Here is a 12,811-nt window from a genome sequence, read left to right on the forward strand (position 1 = left end):
ATCGACACAAAGAGAAGTAGAGCCACGATGCTGCACGACGGGAACGCGTACAGATTCAGCAGAATGAATTCTGATGCTTATTAATTTTGTCGAATAGGTATATGCAAGGCAAAAATCAAAACTGATTTGGCTGCCAGCCGGATCGTTCAAGCCGGCAACTGAGATCAACCTGCTGAAGACTCGTAATATAATGAAAGTAAAAGCGGAGGAGTATTGTAAGATTAGTTTTGCAAACCACTGGTTTATGTGACAGTGGGAAGTCGAGAAACTCCTCATCAGGGAATGTGGGCAGTTGTTCAAATTTGCGATTTACTATCGTCCCCTGCCCGATCGATGTGACCAGTTGCCTGCATGAGAAGTCATGCTGTGACAAATGTTCCTATGTGACGAATCTTCCTGTGACCAATCGTCCTGTGACGAGTGCGCATGTGACGAATCGTCCTCATCCCGAGAAAAGTCTATTCCGTTTGATAATGGAGTGGTATACGAAATCCCCCTGGAATGTGGTTTTAAGTGTGTGGGTCAACCGTCGAGGTGTATAAATGATAGATTGACTGGACACAAAAGAAATCTCAAAAACAACGCGACTGATTCGGAAATAGCGAAACATGTTCAAGAATGTAATGATTGTATACCACGCTCTTCCGAAACAGAAATAAAACACGGGGAAGTAAACGATATCAAAAGGGTTGTAAAGGAAACAATAAGAATGAAATCAATGGGCAACTGCATTAGTCAAGTGTCGTTTCAGCTTAGCAGCAGTGCAAAAACTTTTTTGCGGATCTGAGAGTTTTGTTAAGTGGTTGTTGATTGTGAAAGAGTGTAAGTGGTTTCCTTTTTTGTGTCTCCGGGTTGGGATCAGGTGGATTGGTATCTTTTGTTGCCGGGTTGTTTTGGGGATTGTGGGCCGGGGAGTAGAGGAGGAGGGTGTGCTATGTACGCGAAGGTCGATTGTCTTCCGGGAGAGCGGAGCTAGGTTGTGTTGGTGAGGGGAGGGGGGAGGGGGTTTTGTAGAATTCTCAAGGTCGTTTGATTATTGTGGTGGAAAGAGATGAGTTCTTTGTTATCTTTTGGCTTTTGAGGTCGCGAAGGTTCTGTGGTAAAGATTGTGGAGTGTATATAAGAGGGTGACCGAATAAACTTGTCTTTAGCTGTGTTAGAGACGTATCCTCGACTATTCCTTTTTCTTCAACTTTGAAACTTCCTCTTTTCCTGCCTCAGTCTCAGGCTAACATCAGAATAGTTAATTTCCACCAGCTCGACTGCGGCCTCACTACAATATCATTGTACATTTCCTTCTTAAAGAGCTTTATATGTCCTTCTTTCGCTGTCAAGTTGACACACGTCTCTCCCCGGGTAGCCATGGCTGACCTGACCAAAAGCAGGCCGTTGACACTCTCCGGCCCAAGCCTGTTTCTTTTACGGGTCTTCATGTCAGTCAACATTGAAAAGATGCGCTCTGTTTCTGCATTGGAGTGAGGAAGGGTGAGGACCAGCTTTGCCAGGGTAGCGATCTTAGGAAGTACTAATTTGCCATCGAACGTCTTCGTCTTGCTCACCTGACCCCAGAACGCGTCTGGCGACTTGGTTTGCAGCTCAATCTTCTCACCCTCTGTAAAGAACGAGGGAAGCATTCGCTACTCTTGCTCAACATCGCCGACACTGGGTAGGAGGCGCTTGTAGCGATCTTGACGCACGGGCAACGATGGCAGACGTTTCCGGGCCTCGTAGCTCAATGCCGTTGAGGCTGCACAAACCGCACTTCGTGGAAGAAGGGTCCGGAGATCGGAAGCCTTTTCTGGACTTCGAGCACTGCGGTTTGATAAAAAGACATGCAGCGCAGCTTGAAGTCACGAACTTAGGATGATCCTTCTTCAATGGCGATCTTGTCCAGGATTCCCTGGCAGCCTGCTCCAACGTACAGCTCCTCCAAGGTCAGGAGATTTCTGGGGTCGAGTGGATTGAGTTTTGCAGGGTCCTCAATAGAAGACGGCTTCATGAAATTCTGGTATAGGCCCTCAGTGGTCTTGGGCTTTCCTCTTGAATGACTGCGATTAGGCTGTCCTTGCTCTGAAACATTGCGTTAAGCTTGTTGAAGAAGCCAAGCACATATTGCATGAACTTGAGATACGCCTCCGTGATGGGGTTCATGTCCTTCAAGATCAGCTTTGCGGCCACAATGCGGTCCTCTGTAGCTGCCTGTAAGAAGAACAATTTTAAGGTCTCCCATTCCTGGAGGACGCGCTCTACACACTGGTGCAGCACAAGCCATCGCGTCTCACTTGGTCTCAGTATCTTGTTCTTCTCTTTGTGGAGGTACTCTTGGAGTTCAGCGAGCTGAGCCTGACGCTTACAGCTATGGCTGAAGTAGTTGGCGACGTTTCTCAAGAGGTCCCAACGTTCCTCGGAGGCTTTAGTGCTGCCTTGCTTGCTGCTATATGCAGCGAGTGACAGATGCAGCGGATGGTTATAAAACTGTCATCCGCCTTTTTTCGCAGCCTTGTCATCAGGGAGTTGCGCTCCCCCACCATCCCACTAGCGTTGTCGCATGCGAGCGCGATTATCTTGGTTAGCGGGAGTTTCTTCTCAGACAGGCATTTCTCCACAGCTGAGGCAAGCGACTCTGATGAGCACGACCTGGCGTCAAGTGGGATGACTTCCAACAGCTGTGTTATTGCTTTTTCTTGCTCTTCTGAAAAATAGCGGACGACACAGCAGAGGAGTTTGGTGTTCGTTATGTCCGTGCCCTCATCTACAAATATCGAAAACTTCGAAGCTCCCAGTCTGTGCGCGAGAACTTCAGTCTCCGCTTTTGCCAACACGTTTTTTACGATAGATTCACACTTCGTTCTGTGAAGACTCACACCTTTGGCAAGGGCTGAGTCATGAAAGAGCACCTTAGCGAGCTCGCCCAGATGATCCATTGCCTTGAAGGATAAGGCGTGCTCAGCCACAAAAGCCGACATTTTGATCTCAGCAGTCTTCACGTTCTGTTCGTGCGGGTTTGACTTCTGTACGAATGCTGTCATCAAGTTCTGCTTTCTCAGCCCCGCGGTTGCCTTTATGTGGGCATCTCTTTTTGAATGTTTGGTCAACTCACTGTGTCCGGCGACCAGGCTTGCGTTGCAGGCCTTACATGATGCACGAAATGGGTTTCTTGGGTCCGGTGCGAGCCTTCCCTTGAACTCCGGATGCTCCAACCATGCCTCGCGGAAGCGCTGCTTCCTCGAAGGTTCGGCTTCATCCTTTGCCAGTTCCCCTCGGACTTTTCGTTTCGTTTTCTGTGTCGTCACCGATGACGGTCCAGCGTGTTGGTTTGCCATCGTTTTGTTCTATACGGGGCTGATCAAACTGTATACTAGTCACAGGTCGGAATCGGTATGGTTTTGGAAATGTAAGGAGAAAGGGAGAAGGGAGGGAGGACTATTGAAGCGACGACTAAACAAGCGAAACCACGAGGAAAAAGACCGCGGTCGTGCGTGTCGTCTGCTACTTCCGTTAAAGCAGGTTGTCATGTGCTTCGGTGCGGCCAATCAGAAACCCACAATTGCTCAACGCTTCAGGATCGAGGTGCACGAGAGAAACGATGTTACATCTTTATCAAAAAGCGCGCCGCAGCGTGTTTATCGCGTTTAACATAATGTCTGTTCGGTCTGTGGCGCCACCTGGTGTTTCCAGAAGTAACTTTGTTGAAGCAAGAAATATACAAAAATGCCTAAAGTCCAGCGAACACAATTGAGTTTTTACATGAACATTAAAACATTTCCGTAAATTAAAAAAAAAGATGGCAGCGATTGTGGAAGTCCCCACGTTTTCCTGTAAAAGTGGCAGGGCGTCCCTACGTCCTTAGTGGACCAACAAATCGCCAAAAGTCCCTACGTTTAGGGACATGTCCCTACAGTTGGTAACACTGGTTGTAGGTTGGATTGGATCGAGTCGGATCACATCGCAATGATTCAACTAAAGGCTTTCATAAGTCGTTACGGTAAAGATGTGAAATATATAAAAAAAATACAAGTTGAAAATAATAGCATTTCTAAGTATTGTGCACAGAGAACGTGCAGCGTACATATAAGTGTAGCATTTAGAACCGAGATAATCATGCGTGTTTTGTTGCTTCAGGTTTCGTTTCTGTTCGCTCTTCCATTTCGCCATTGCCATGGCAACGCAACACCTCCTTCTACTGCGCTCGCTTCGAAAAGTTCGAGCGCACTTTTTCTCGAGTTCTTCACCTTCCGAAACTGGTGCAAGAAGAAAAGGCTTGCTTTCTCCTCAGAACGCGGGTCAACAAGCGTCCTTATTCTGTGTGACGGCGTGACCGTTCTCGCGTGCTCGGGTTCAAGGCTGGTGCCAGGGTGGTACGATCTCGGCATCGTCGGGAAAAGAATTCAGAGCTCTAGGACTTCTGGGTCCCTTTCCTGACTTGACCTTTGGCAAGGCAAGCACGTACGTTCTGAGAGCAGTGCAACGCTTTTCTTTTTTGAACGATCACATTGCGCTGTGTGCCATTTCCAAGCGTAACCAAGAAAAGCTATTTTCTTTTTTGTTTTGAGACCATAATCCTATATTTGTAAACACCGAGGTATCAGTCGATTAAGGAGCCAGTTGAGGGCCAAATGACTGAGAGCCTGCTCAAAATGTGCTCTGGGATTCTTTGGCGCAACCAACGTTGGTTGTCACAGGTCTCCGTACGGCGGCGAGCTCACGCCATCCGGCCTTCACCGGTGAGTGTCGAATCCCCCTTCTCAACCTGTCCGACACCGAAGTCATGTATCTCAGTCCGCAACTGCAACGGTGGCCGCGGGTTAAATAATCTCTACGCTGGTTATCGCGCCGAGGAGGACGTCGCGCTTTTTATCTTTGCTCCCTCACTTTTCCTCTACCTCTCTACTCATGGCGCCCCTCAAGCGGCCGCGGCCGTCGCGCAACGCCAATAAATGTGCTCGCAGTCAATTTTGTTTGTCCATATCCTCGTGTTTTTTTTTAATTCTTTTGCCTTTTTTTGTTCCTATAACGATACCAGCATGCCCCATTTGATCGGAACAGAAGCACAAACCGCAGTACTGGCACACTGGTGCTGTGCAGCTATAAGTGCTGTAAATAGACTTTGTTGCTGAAGGTCGTCCGAAGCTCAAAGAAAATAAATTCTGATTGCACTAGGAGCGTGAGATGTCCTAGACACGTCACTGCTTTCTCCCTAATCTTCTATTATTGCAAGTGCAATCTTTACTTTAAGAAATATCAGTAGATAGGGCTGCTGATTCAAAAATAAATAAATAAACTCTCTTGCAAGATAGAATACTGTGAACTGCTTTATTTTCGCAAATCGCCTACAATTCGCGAAAAATAGGTCCCGCGAAAAATTCCGGTAAAATGTAAACGCACTGGAATCTATATTGAGATCCCACCGCGTCGCGAAAATTAGAACCCGCGTATTATTCCAAAACTTGTTTTGACCTAAATCGCGAAACATTGAGCCCGCAAAAAATAAGTCGTTTACAGTATACCGAACCATGTATCTGTTTGTTAATTCTTTTTTTTTTCACAATTCGATCTCTTTTAGTGCATCGAAAGAGCAGTAAGCTAACAGACAAGTTGTTGAATCTTAAGCATAACAAAACCTCAGACATATAGGGAAGAATGCACACAACAAGGACTCAGATTACAGCATTTCTTGGCAAGATATGCCAAGCGTACAACAAATCCCTGCCATTATATAAATGTGTGGAACTCAAAACGGAAATATCTAACATCATGTTAGATATTCAAGTGTTATAACGTTGTCTGTCCTTTTTCCTCCTCAAGTTTTTCGCTATTTTCTCCCCGTGTTTGTTTTTATCTTCATATTGAATATACACCAGCTCACCGGCACTCAGCACCTTTTTTCTTTTGTATCTATCTGTCTTATGTCTTCAGTGGTTCAGCGACTTGTACAGCATGGGCCGAAGAAATTTTACCTCTTTAAACTAACTCCAAAATCAGTTTTTCAAAGTATCGTGCTGTGGTTCAGTACAGAACTGTGGGTAGATGGTGGATTTTTATGGTGAATATATCAACAAAATAATATATATCGTTCAAAAGAAAAAAAAGCTTGCCATCGGCAATCTACGGCAGCCATCTGCACCTGGTACCCGCCTACTTGCAAGTGCGGCCCACAGAGGGCGGAAGCATCGACAGCCCGCGGTGCGCCGTTCCCACAGGGCGCAGAAAAGTTTAGAAGGCAATCTCCCGAAACCTTTTTATTAGTTTTCCCTCGGCCTGGCGCTCGTCTTTGCGATGCAAGATTTTCAAGATACAGTATTTTTGTATTTGAGAATAAAATTAAAATGAAAACAAATATTTAAGTAATTTTGTACAAGATCGAGAAGCCTGTCCGTCTCGTACCGTTTTACATGTATCCAATTATGCCCTCTGTCGGCAGCTCCTCAAATAGGCGAGTGCCATCTGGTAACGGCCGACATAGATTGCTGATAACAAGTTTTTCTTTTTGCTTTTGTTCTTTTGAATAAGGTAAGTTATTTTTGTCGATATTTTCACCAAGAAATTCACCATCTACCCACATCTCTGTTCTAAATTTCAACACGATACATTGAGAAACAGATTTTTGCGGTCCAGTTAAAGAGGTAAGATCCCTTTTGCCTATGCTGTAGATTTACATTCGAAATGCCTGCTTCAATAAACAACAATTTAAAGACCATGCATTTTCTCAGGGGTGCAGATCAAAAATTTGCATTCAACTGTATTCAGATGAATTCGAAGTGTGTGGCACACTTGGCAGTAAAAGGGGAAAGCATAAAATGATTGCTGTGTATTATTCCGTGCTAAATGCTCCCATAGCATTAAAGTATCGTCTTTCGCAAATTCATCTCGCTCTGCTTGTCAATGAAAAACTTGCACTTAAGCACGGTCTAGACAAGGTGTTTGAGCCATTGGTTGAGGACATTTTGTAATTGGAGAGTACAGGAATTGTGGTGCACGGAGAAACGCTCAAGGTATGCGTATTGTTTCTAACAGGAGATAATCTGTCCTGTCATCGCATTGGGGGCTTTAAATGCAGTTTTTGTCACGACCGCATCTGTACGTATTGTCTCGCTTTGCGTCATGAAATCTCCGTTAAACACTCGGCTACTGATTTTATTAGACGCACTCCCGAAGGCCACATGTACCACCTCAGAATGAAGATTAATGGTGTCCACACTCTCATTGTATGGGGTGCAGGAGGCATGTCCTCTCACATTTACTGGCTTTCAGAAAACTGAGCACCTGCCACCTGACGTCATGCATGACATTCATGAGGGACTTTTCCTTTTGTTTTAAGACATGTGCTTTGGTCTTTTATCACATCGGGCATGGTTTCATTTAGTGACCGGAATGTTGCTGTATTAGAGCATTACTATGCCCCTGTGACAGAAAAAATAACAAAAAAAAAAAACGGAGATCATTTCGATGGATTACATTAGGGGGAAGCAAACATGAAAGGCAATGCATTTTAGATCTGTTTCTTCAGGCATCTTGCCATATATATGTGGGAGGATGTGTTCCATGCGGACACGACGTGTGGAAACTATACCTTTCATTGCGAGAAATTGTTGATGCTGTCATGAGCAAAAGATTACCATTAGATATGTAGATCTGTGTGCGTTCTTCGTAAAAAATCGATTCTTTTTTGTCCAGAGTTTGAAACACTTTCCCGCAACAGGAGTGCCATGGAAGATGCACTATCTTGTTCATTATCTAGATTATCTATTGAGGTATGGTCCTTTTGTTAACAAATGGGCCATGCGGCACGAGGCAAAGCATCAATAATTTAGGAACATACAATGGAAAATTCGCAACTTCAAGGACATCACTGGTCGTCTGTCTAGACGCCCCCACTTACTCCAGATGTATGTTTTTGCATGTGAAAATGCTGGCCTGCAGCTGGATACAACTGGATGTAAACGTGTTCTGTATGAACATTTGCCAGTTCATGTTCAGGACCACGTCATCACTCACAACCTTGGCAGACAGGAACTGTTCACGCTGAAAACTGCTGTTCCACGGGATGAACTCCCACAATTCACTGAAATGATTGAAATTTTTTCTGTCAACAGGAATATTGTCCTGCTTAACCAAAGACTTGAAACTGTACGGTTTGATTCTCACTTTTATGTGTTTGGGGTAAAGTAGACTTTGGAATTTTCCACTATGACTGAGTTGTCTTCAATCAGTCCATACCTGCTGACCGTAGAGAAGAACGGAGGCTTACATGTAATTAACCCCCGGCATGGTTTGCTATAATTATAAGGTGCTTCGACTTTCCACGGGGAGCATACGATATTAATTTATGCTTTGGCTTTTGCTGCAGATACTGGCCACTTTGAGGATGGTAGATATGTGTAACTTCTCATCACACTTCCCCTGGATCCAACTTGACATGTGCCACCAGTTTTCATACCCTGCTGGAACTGCATTTTGAAGCGTGTTGCACTCATGCCTGAACAGCTGCTTCCAACTCATAATGTCTTCAGAATGGCATGCGGGATGGCCCCGAACAGGAAATAACCACCGAGTCCAGCGCGAGTAGCACACATGCACGACCAAATCTCAGACAAGTTGCACGACGCGTCGAAAACATGGCTCAACCCAGTCGGGCGCTGATCTCTCATGGCCTTATGTGAGTACATGCGACGCCATAATTTAGAAACGTCCGGTAGAATTCAATTGTCTTTCTGATGCTTCGTACGACCCGTCTGACGTTTGGTGGCATAATGCACAACCTATTTAGACCTTGGTGATTATCACCTGTTTGGGGCAACAAAAACGCCCTGCAAGGATGCCAGTTTACAGTCTGATAAGATGGAAGCAGCTGCAACACACTTTCACTAACTCGTTCCACAGTGTATGAAAAGACTTATACACCAGTGGCACAAGTGCATGTGTTCCTTTTGCAGGAGGATTATATATCGAGAAGCTGCACATATCTGTCAATCCATGAGTGGTTAGTATCTGCAGGAAAAAGAAGTCTAAACAGTTAGTGTGCCTCTCGTACTACAGCGGTTTTGGTGCATTTATATTTATTTTTATCAAGTGGTGCATAACGTGTATTCAAATATTCCACATGCTTGCTTGGCCGAATATATACGCTGAAAACACGTGTGTATATATTGGTATACTTTTTAGCGGATGCTGCTGTTAACATTTGCTTTTCCATTTTGGACGTTTTTGCTTCCTGACTCAATATGAAGATACTCAGTGCCGGTGTCGTTCTTATGTCCAGATTTCACTGATGGCATAAATGCTTGATGCCATGCTGTGCTGTTGTGTGTGCAATGGGTGATGTTTTCAGCTGACACTGATCGTGCTGTTTGGCATTGTGCCCTTTTTCATTTTTGCAATACAATACTTTAGTTTTATGTGTTCATTTCGCGGTGTTCTTATAGGAAAAGAGACAAACACTGGTCCTCCCCTAGCACCCCCCCCCCCCCCCCCAAAGAAACACATACACCAAAATGCCAGATCCTGAACACATATTTTAATTTTGTTTCGTACAATCCTGTGCGATTCTGGGTTGTATACTGTGAAGTTTTGTGTTGTGTATATAAATGTTTTGCTGCCTTTTGAGATGACCATCGCGCGATCGGAGAGCTCTGGCCCAAGACGATCCTTTTAATGGCGAGACATTATTTATTTATTTATTAAAAGACATACATGCATACTCTATGGTAGCTTTGCTGTCAAATTTTCTGTATTCTGGGTGATTTTAGGGCAAGTTAATGTGGTCTTAGATTACTCAATTAATTAGATAATTGACGAGTAAACATTGCCGCTCACTTCTAACTTTCTTCTAACTGTTCTTCACCAATAATCGAGTCAAGAGTGATAATTTTACACTCGTACTCAATGTTATATTGAAGCGGAGATCAACTTTTATGGTAAATCGTTCAAACAGCGTTTAAAAAAAAGTATTTTGTACCACAAATCTTTCTTTTCAGAAACACTTTTGAACAAAATTAAAGCAATGAATACGCGTTTTGAAATTATCACCTTCACATTAATACTGAAGAAAAATATGGCGCGCGTGGCAGTAGTTACTCAGTAGTTATCTAATACATTTATTATTGGGTTGCTCTAGAGTAAATAAGAATCCACGAAAGATGTCAGAAAAGCTACTTTGAGTGTATTTTTACATCCATTATAATAGAAAAGATAATGTTTTCTGCAATATAAAATGATCGCTTTGTGTCCAGAGAATGAAAAAGAGTTTTCAGTAGAGACCACCATTTACCACTCGGAAGGTGTAATATTCATTCAACGTAGACTTGTATGTACCTTAAATACTCTATTCAAGTTACTGTATTTTGAATACTTTTGTGAGTAACTTGGTATCTTGCAAATACTTTCGAACTTTAGTATTTAGTACGCTATCTTATATACTTTTTTCAAGTAACTTATACTCATTTCAAAGTTACTTTTAAGTTACTTTCTATTTTTTTATCTTCTTTAGGGGCGGGAAGCTTCGAAAATATTGAGATCCAGTTATTTTGGCTAGGCGCCCCCTATTGCAGATACATTTCGTGCCAGGTAATACAATGCACTTCCGTTCTTCTGCTGAAAGAGGTGACACGGAGAAGCAGGCGTCGCAGCCTCAAGCCGAGCGGACATGTGTCGTGTCTTCTAACTGGGCAAAACGTCAAAGCACATTTCTTACAATTTGTTTGTGGCCAAGCCCAAGAGCAACAGAGATTCCGAAGCGGAAGGTCATGCGGGTGAAAGCATAAGATGTGCACAAGGCTACAAGCCAGAGGGAGGGCACTTGTGTCGGAGAGAGGGTGGGTCCTACAAGTGTCTGGTAAGAGTCGACAGTAAACCGGAGCTTATTTTTCTATGTTAAGGAGTGAAAGCAAATAAAAGAAAGCCTTCCAGCTTCAGAAATGACTTTGTATCCGCACGCAGTCGCACACACCGCTCGTTCGTTTCACTGGGCTCTATTCGACACAAGACTCGTAAGACGCGACTACACGGCTCCAATCCGGCGGCCCATCGCTCGCGGTTTTTAGTAAATCGTGTTTCCCCCCCCGCTAACCCTCCGCTACGAAGCAACCGCCACTGCAGCTGCGTGGCGATGGCCTTGGCTGTAGAGTTCCGGGTAGCGGAGGGGGAAACACAGTCTACGGTCTACTAAAGCTCGCTATTGTCTTCGGTAGCACGAATGACCGCTGGCGCCCACCACGGTGGCACCCGCTCTCCCCTTGCCTGGACTCCCCGACCCCCGACTGCACGGCACCGCCAGTGCAATGACGGGGGAAGCGGAAATGAACACCCGACACAAGGGAAGCGTCGGATGCGAGCCTCTGTGTAGAAACCAGGGTGTCGAACCGGAACCGAACCGAACCGAAAACCGGAACCGAACCGGTATTTTTTCCGGAACTGAACGCGAACCAGAACCGTTATTGTTATTGCGATTAACCCGAACCGGAACTGAACCGGAAAAAAAATAACGGTTACCGGCTCATGTCAAAACGGTTCGGCCACGCGCTGTTGACAATGAATGTGCTATCAATGCCATTTGTTTTTTAAGTGCCGTCAACTGACACACACCTCGCTTACACATTTTTCTTCTCTACTCAGTCTTAGGAATATAAACGCTGTATCCATGAATCTTGACAAACGCTGCATCCATGAATCTTGACATAGGAACCAGTATTGCGCTGGTCGCGGCTTGCACGGAAGAAAGAGAATTAGAAAACTGTGCAAAAAAAAAATCGTGTCACGGGATTCTATTTTCCTACAATCTCGTAAATCCTAAATGCTGCTGTGTGCTCATTTCACAACACGTTTCTAGAACGCGCGAGTTCTGGAAGCTTGCTTCCATCGGAACGAGAAAAGAAGAGGCTGTGGAGTTTGATAATAATGCATCCGGTTTCCTATAGGCACTTAGAAGCTAACATATTTGTGAGACAGCGAACTCTTCTATTTTAATATTTATCCTATTACGTCCTTCTGGCGTTGCGTTCGGTGAAGTGTTTTTCATATTCCGTATCTTGTTTAATGAAAACTTCTTTAAGGGTCTAATTTGAGTTACCGAAGGCTAGTTCAAATAAAGAAAGCAGTATTTTCTCCCCACTGTTCCTTCAATTGCTTACACGCCGCGGTGGCGGGATAGTTAGTGAGTTCTACGGGTAAGTGGGTTTGTAAGGAGGTCGCGGACTTTACAGCTACTGCGTCGGACCCAATTAGATGAAGTCCGAATGCGTAAACGTCGGTGAGGTAACCTTTGAGTGCACGAGAAACCATTCCTGGTAGAAATCCCTGAGCCTTGCACTACGATGTATCCCGTTTCGTATGTGCTGATTTCAGATGTTTTATTTGTAATTTATTTTGATGGTGCAATTTGTCATTGATAATTTCCAAACCGGTTCGCGAACCGGTTCGCGGATCGAATTAATCGAACCGGAGCTGAACCGGAACAAAATAAATTTACCTGAACCTGAACCGTAACCGAACCCGTATTTTTTTCGGCTCGACACACTGGTAGAAACTCCCTCCGCAGGCGAACGGGCCCCGCGCTGCCCTCGCGAATGTCCTCGCCATAGCAAGGGTATAAAAGAAAAACGTTTTTATTTTTGTTTCATTCATAGTTATTTGGGGCCTCCTAGAAGCCTGAGTGGCAGCCTACGTCTAGCTGAGAGATTTCTAGGAGATTCCAGAGCAGCTGGGAGGAAGTATTTTTCCTGACTTCAGTTGTGCTTGAAAATGAATGGCAGAGAAAATTGTAATTTGAGAGTATCTTGAAAGTAACGAGTTACTTTTTGGAGTATTTTGTACTTTA

The 12,811-nt window shown here is 44.5% G+C and overlaps 2 pseudogenes; both read right to left on the bottom strand.

Annotated features, from left to right (window-relative positions):
• Positions 1–1,283: 1,283 nt before the first annotated feature.
• On the bottom strand, positions 1,284–2,151 carry LOC121832877 (annotated as a pseudogene).
• An 11-nt stretch (positions 2,152–2,162) lies between these two features.
• Positions 2,163–3,323, bottom strand: LOC115314569 (annotated as a pseudogene).
• Positions 3,324–12,811: the final 9,488 nt, after the last annotated feature.

This window comes from Ixodes scapularis, unplaced genomic scaffold, assembly GCF_016920785.2.
Source record: "Ixodes scapularis isolate PalLabHiFi unplaced genomic scaffold, ASM1692078v2 PGA_scaffold5__190_contigs__length_132052651, whole genome shotgun sequence".
NCBI classification, from domain to species: Eukaryota; Metazoa; Arthropoda; class Arachnida; order Ixodida; family Ixodidae; genus Ixodes; species Ixodes scapularis.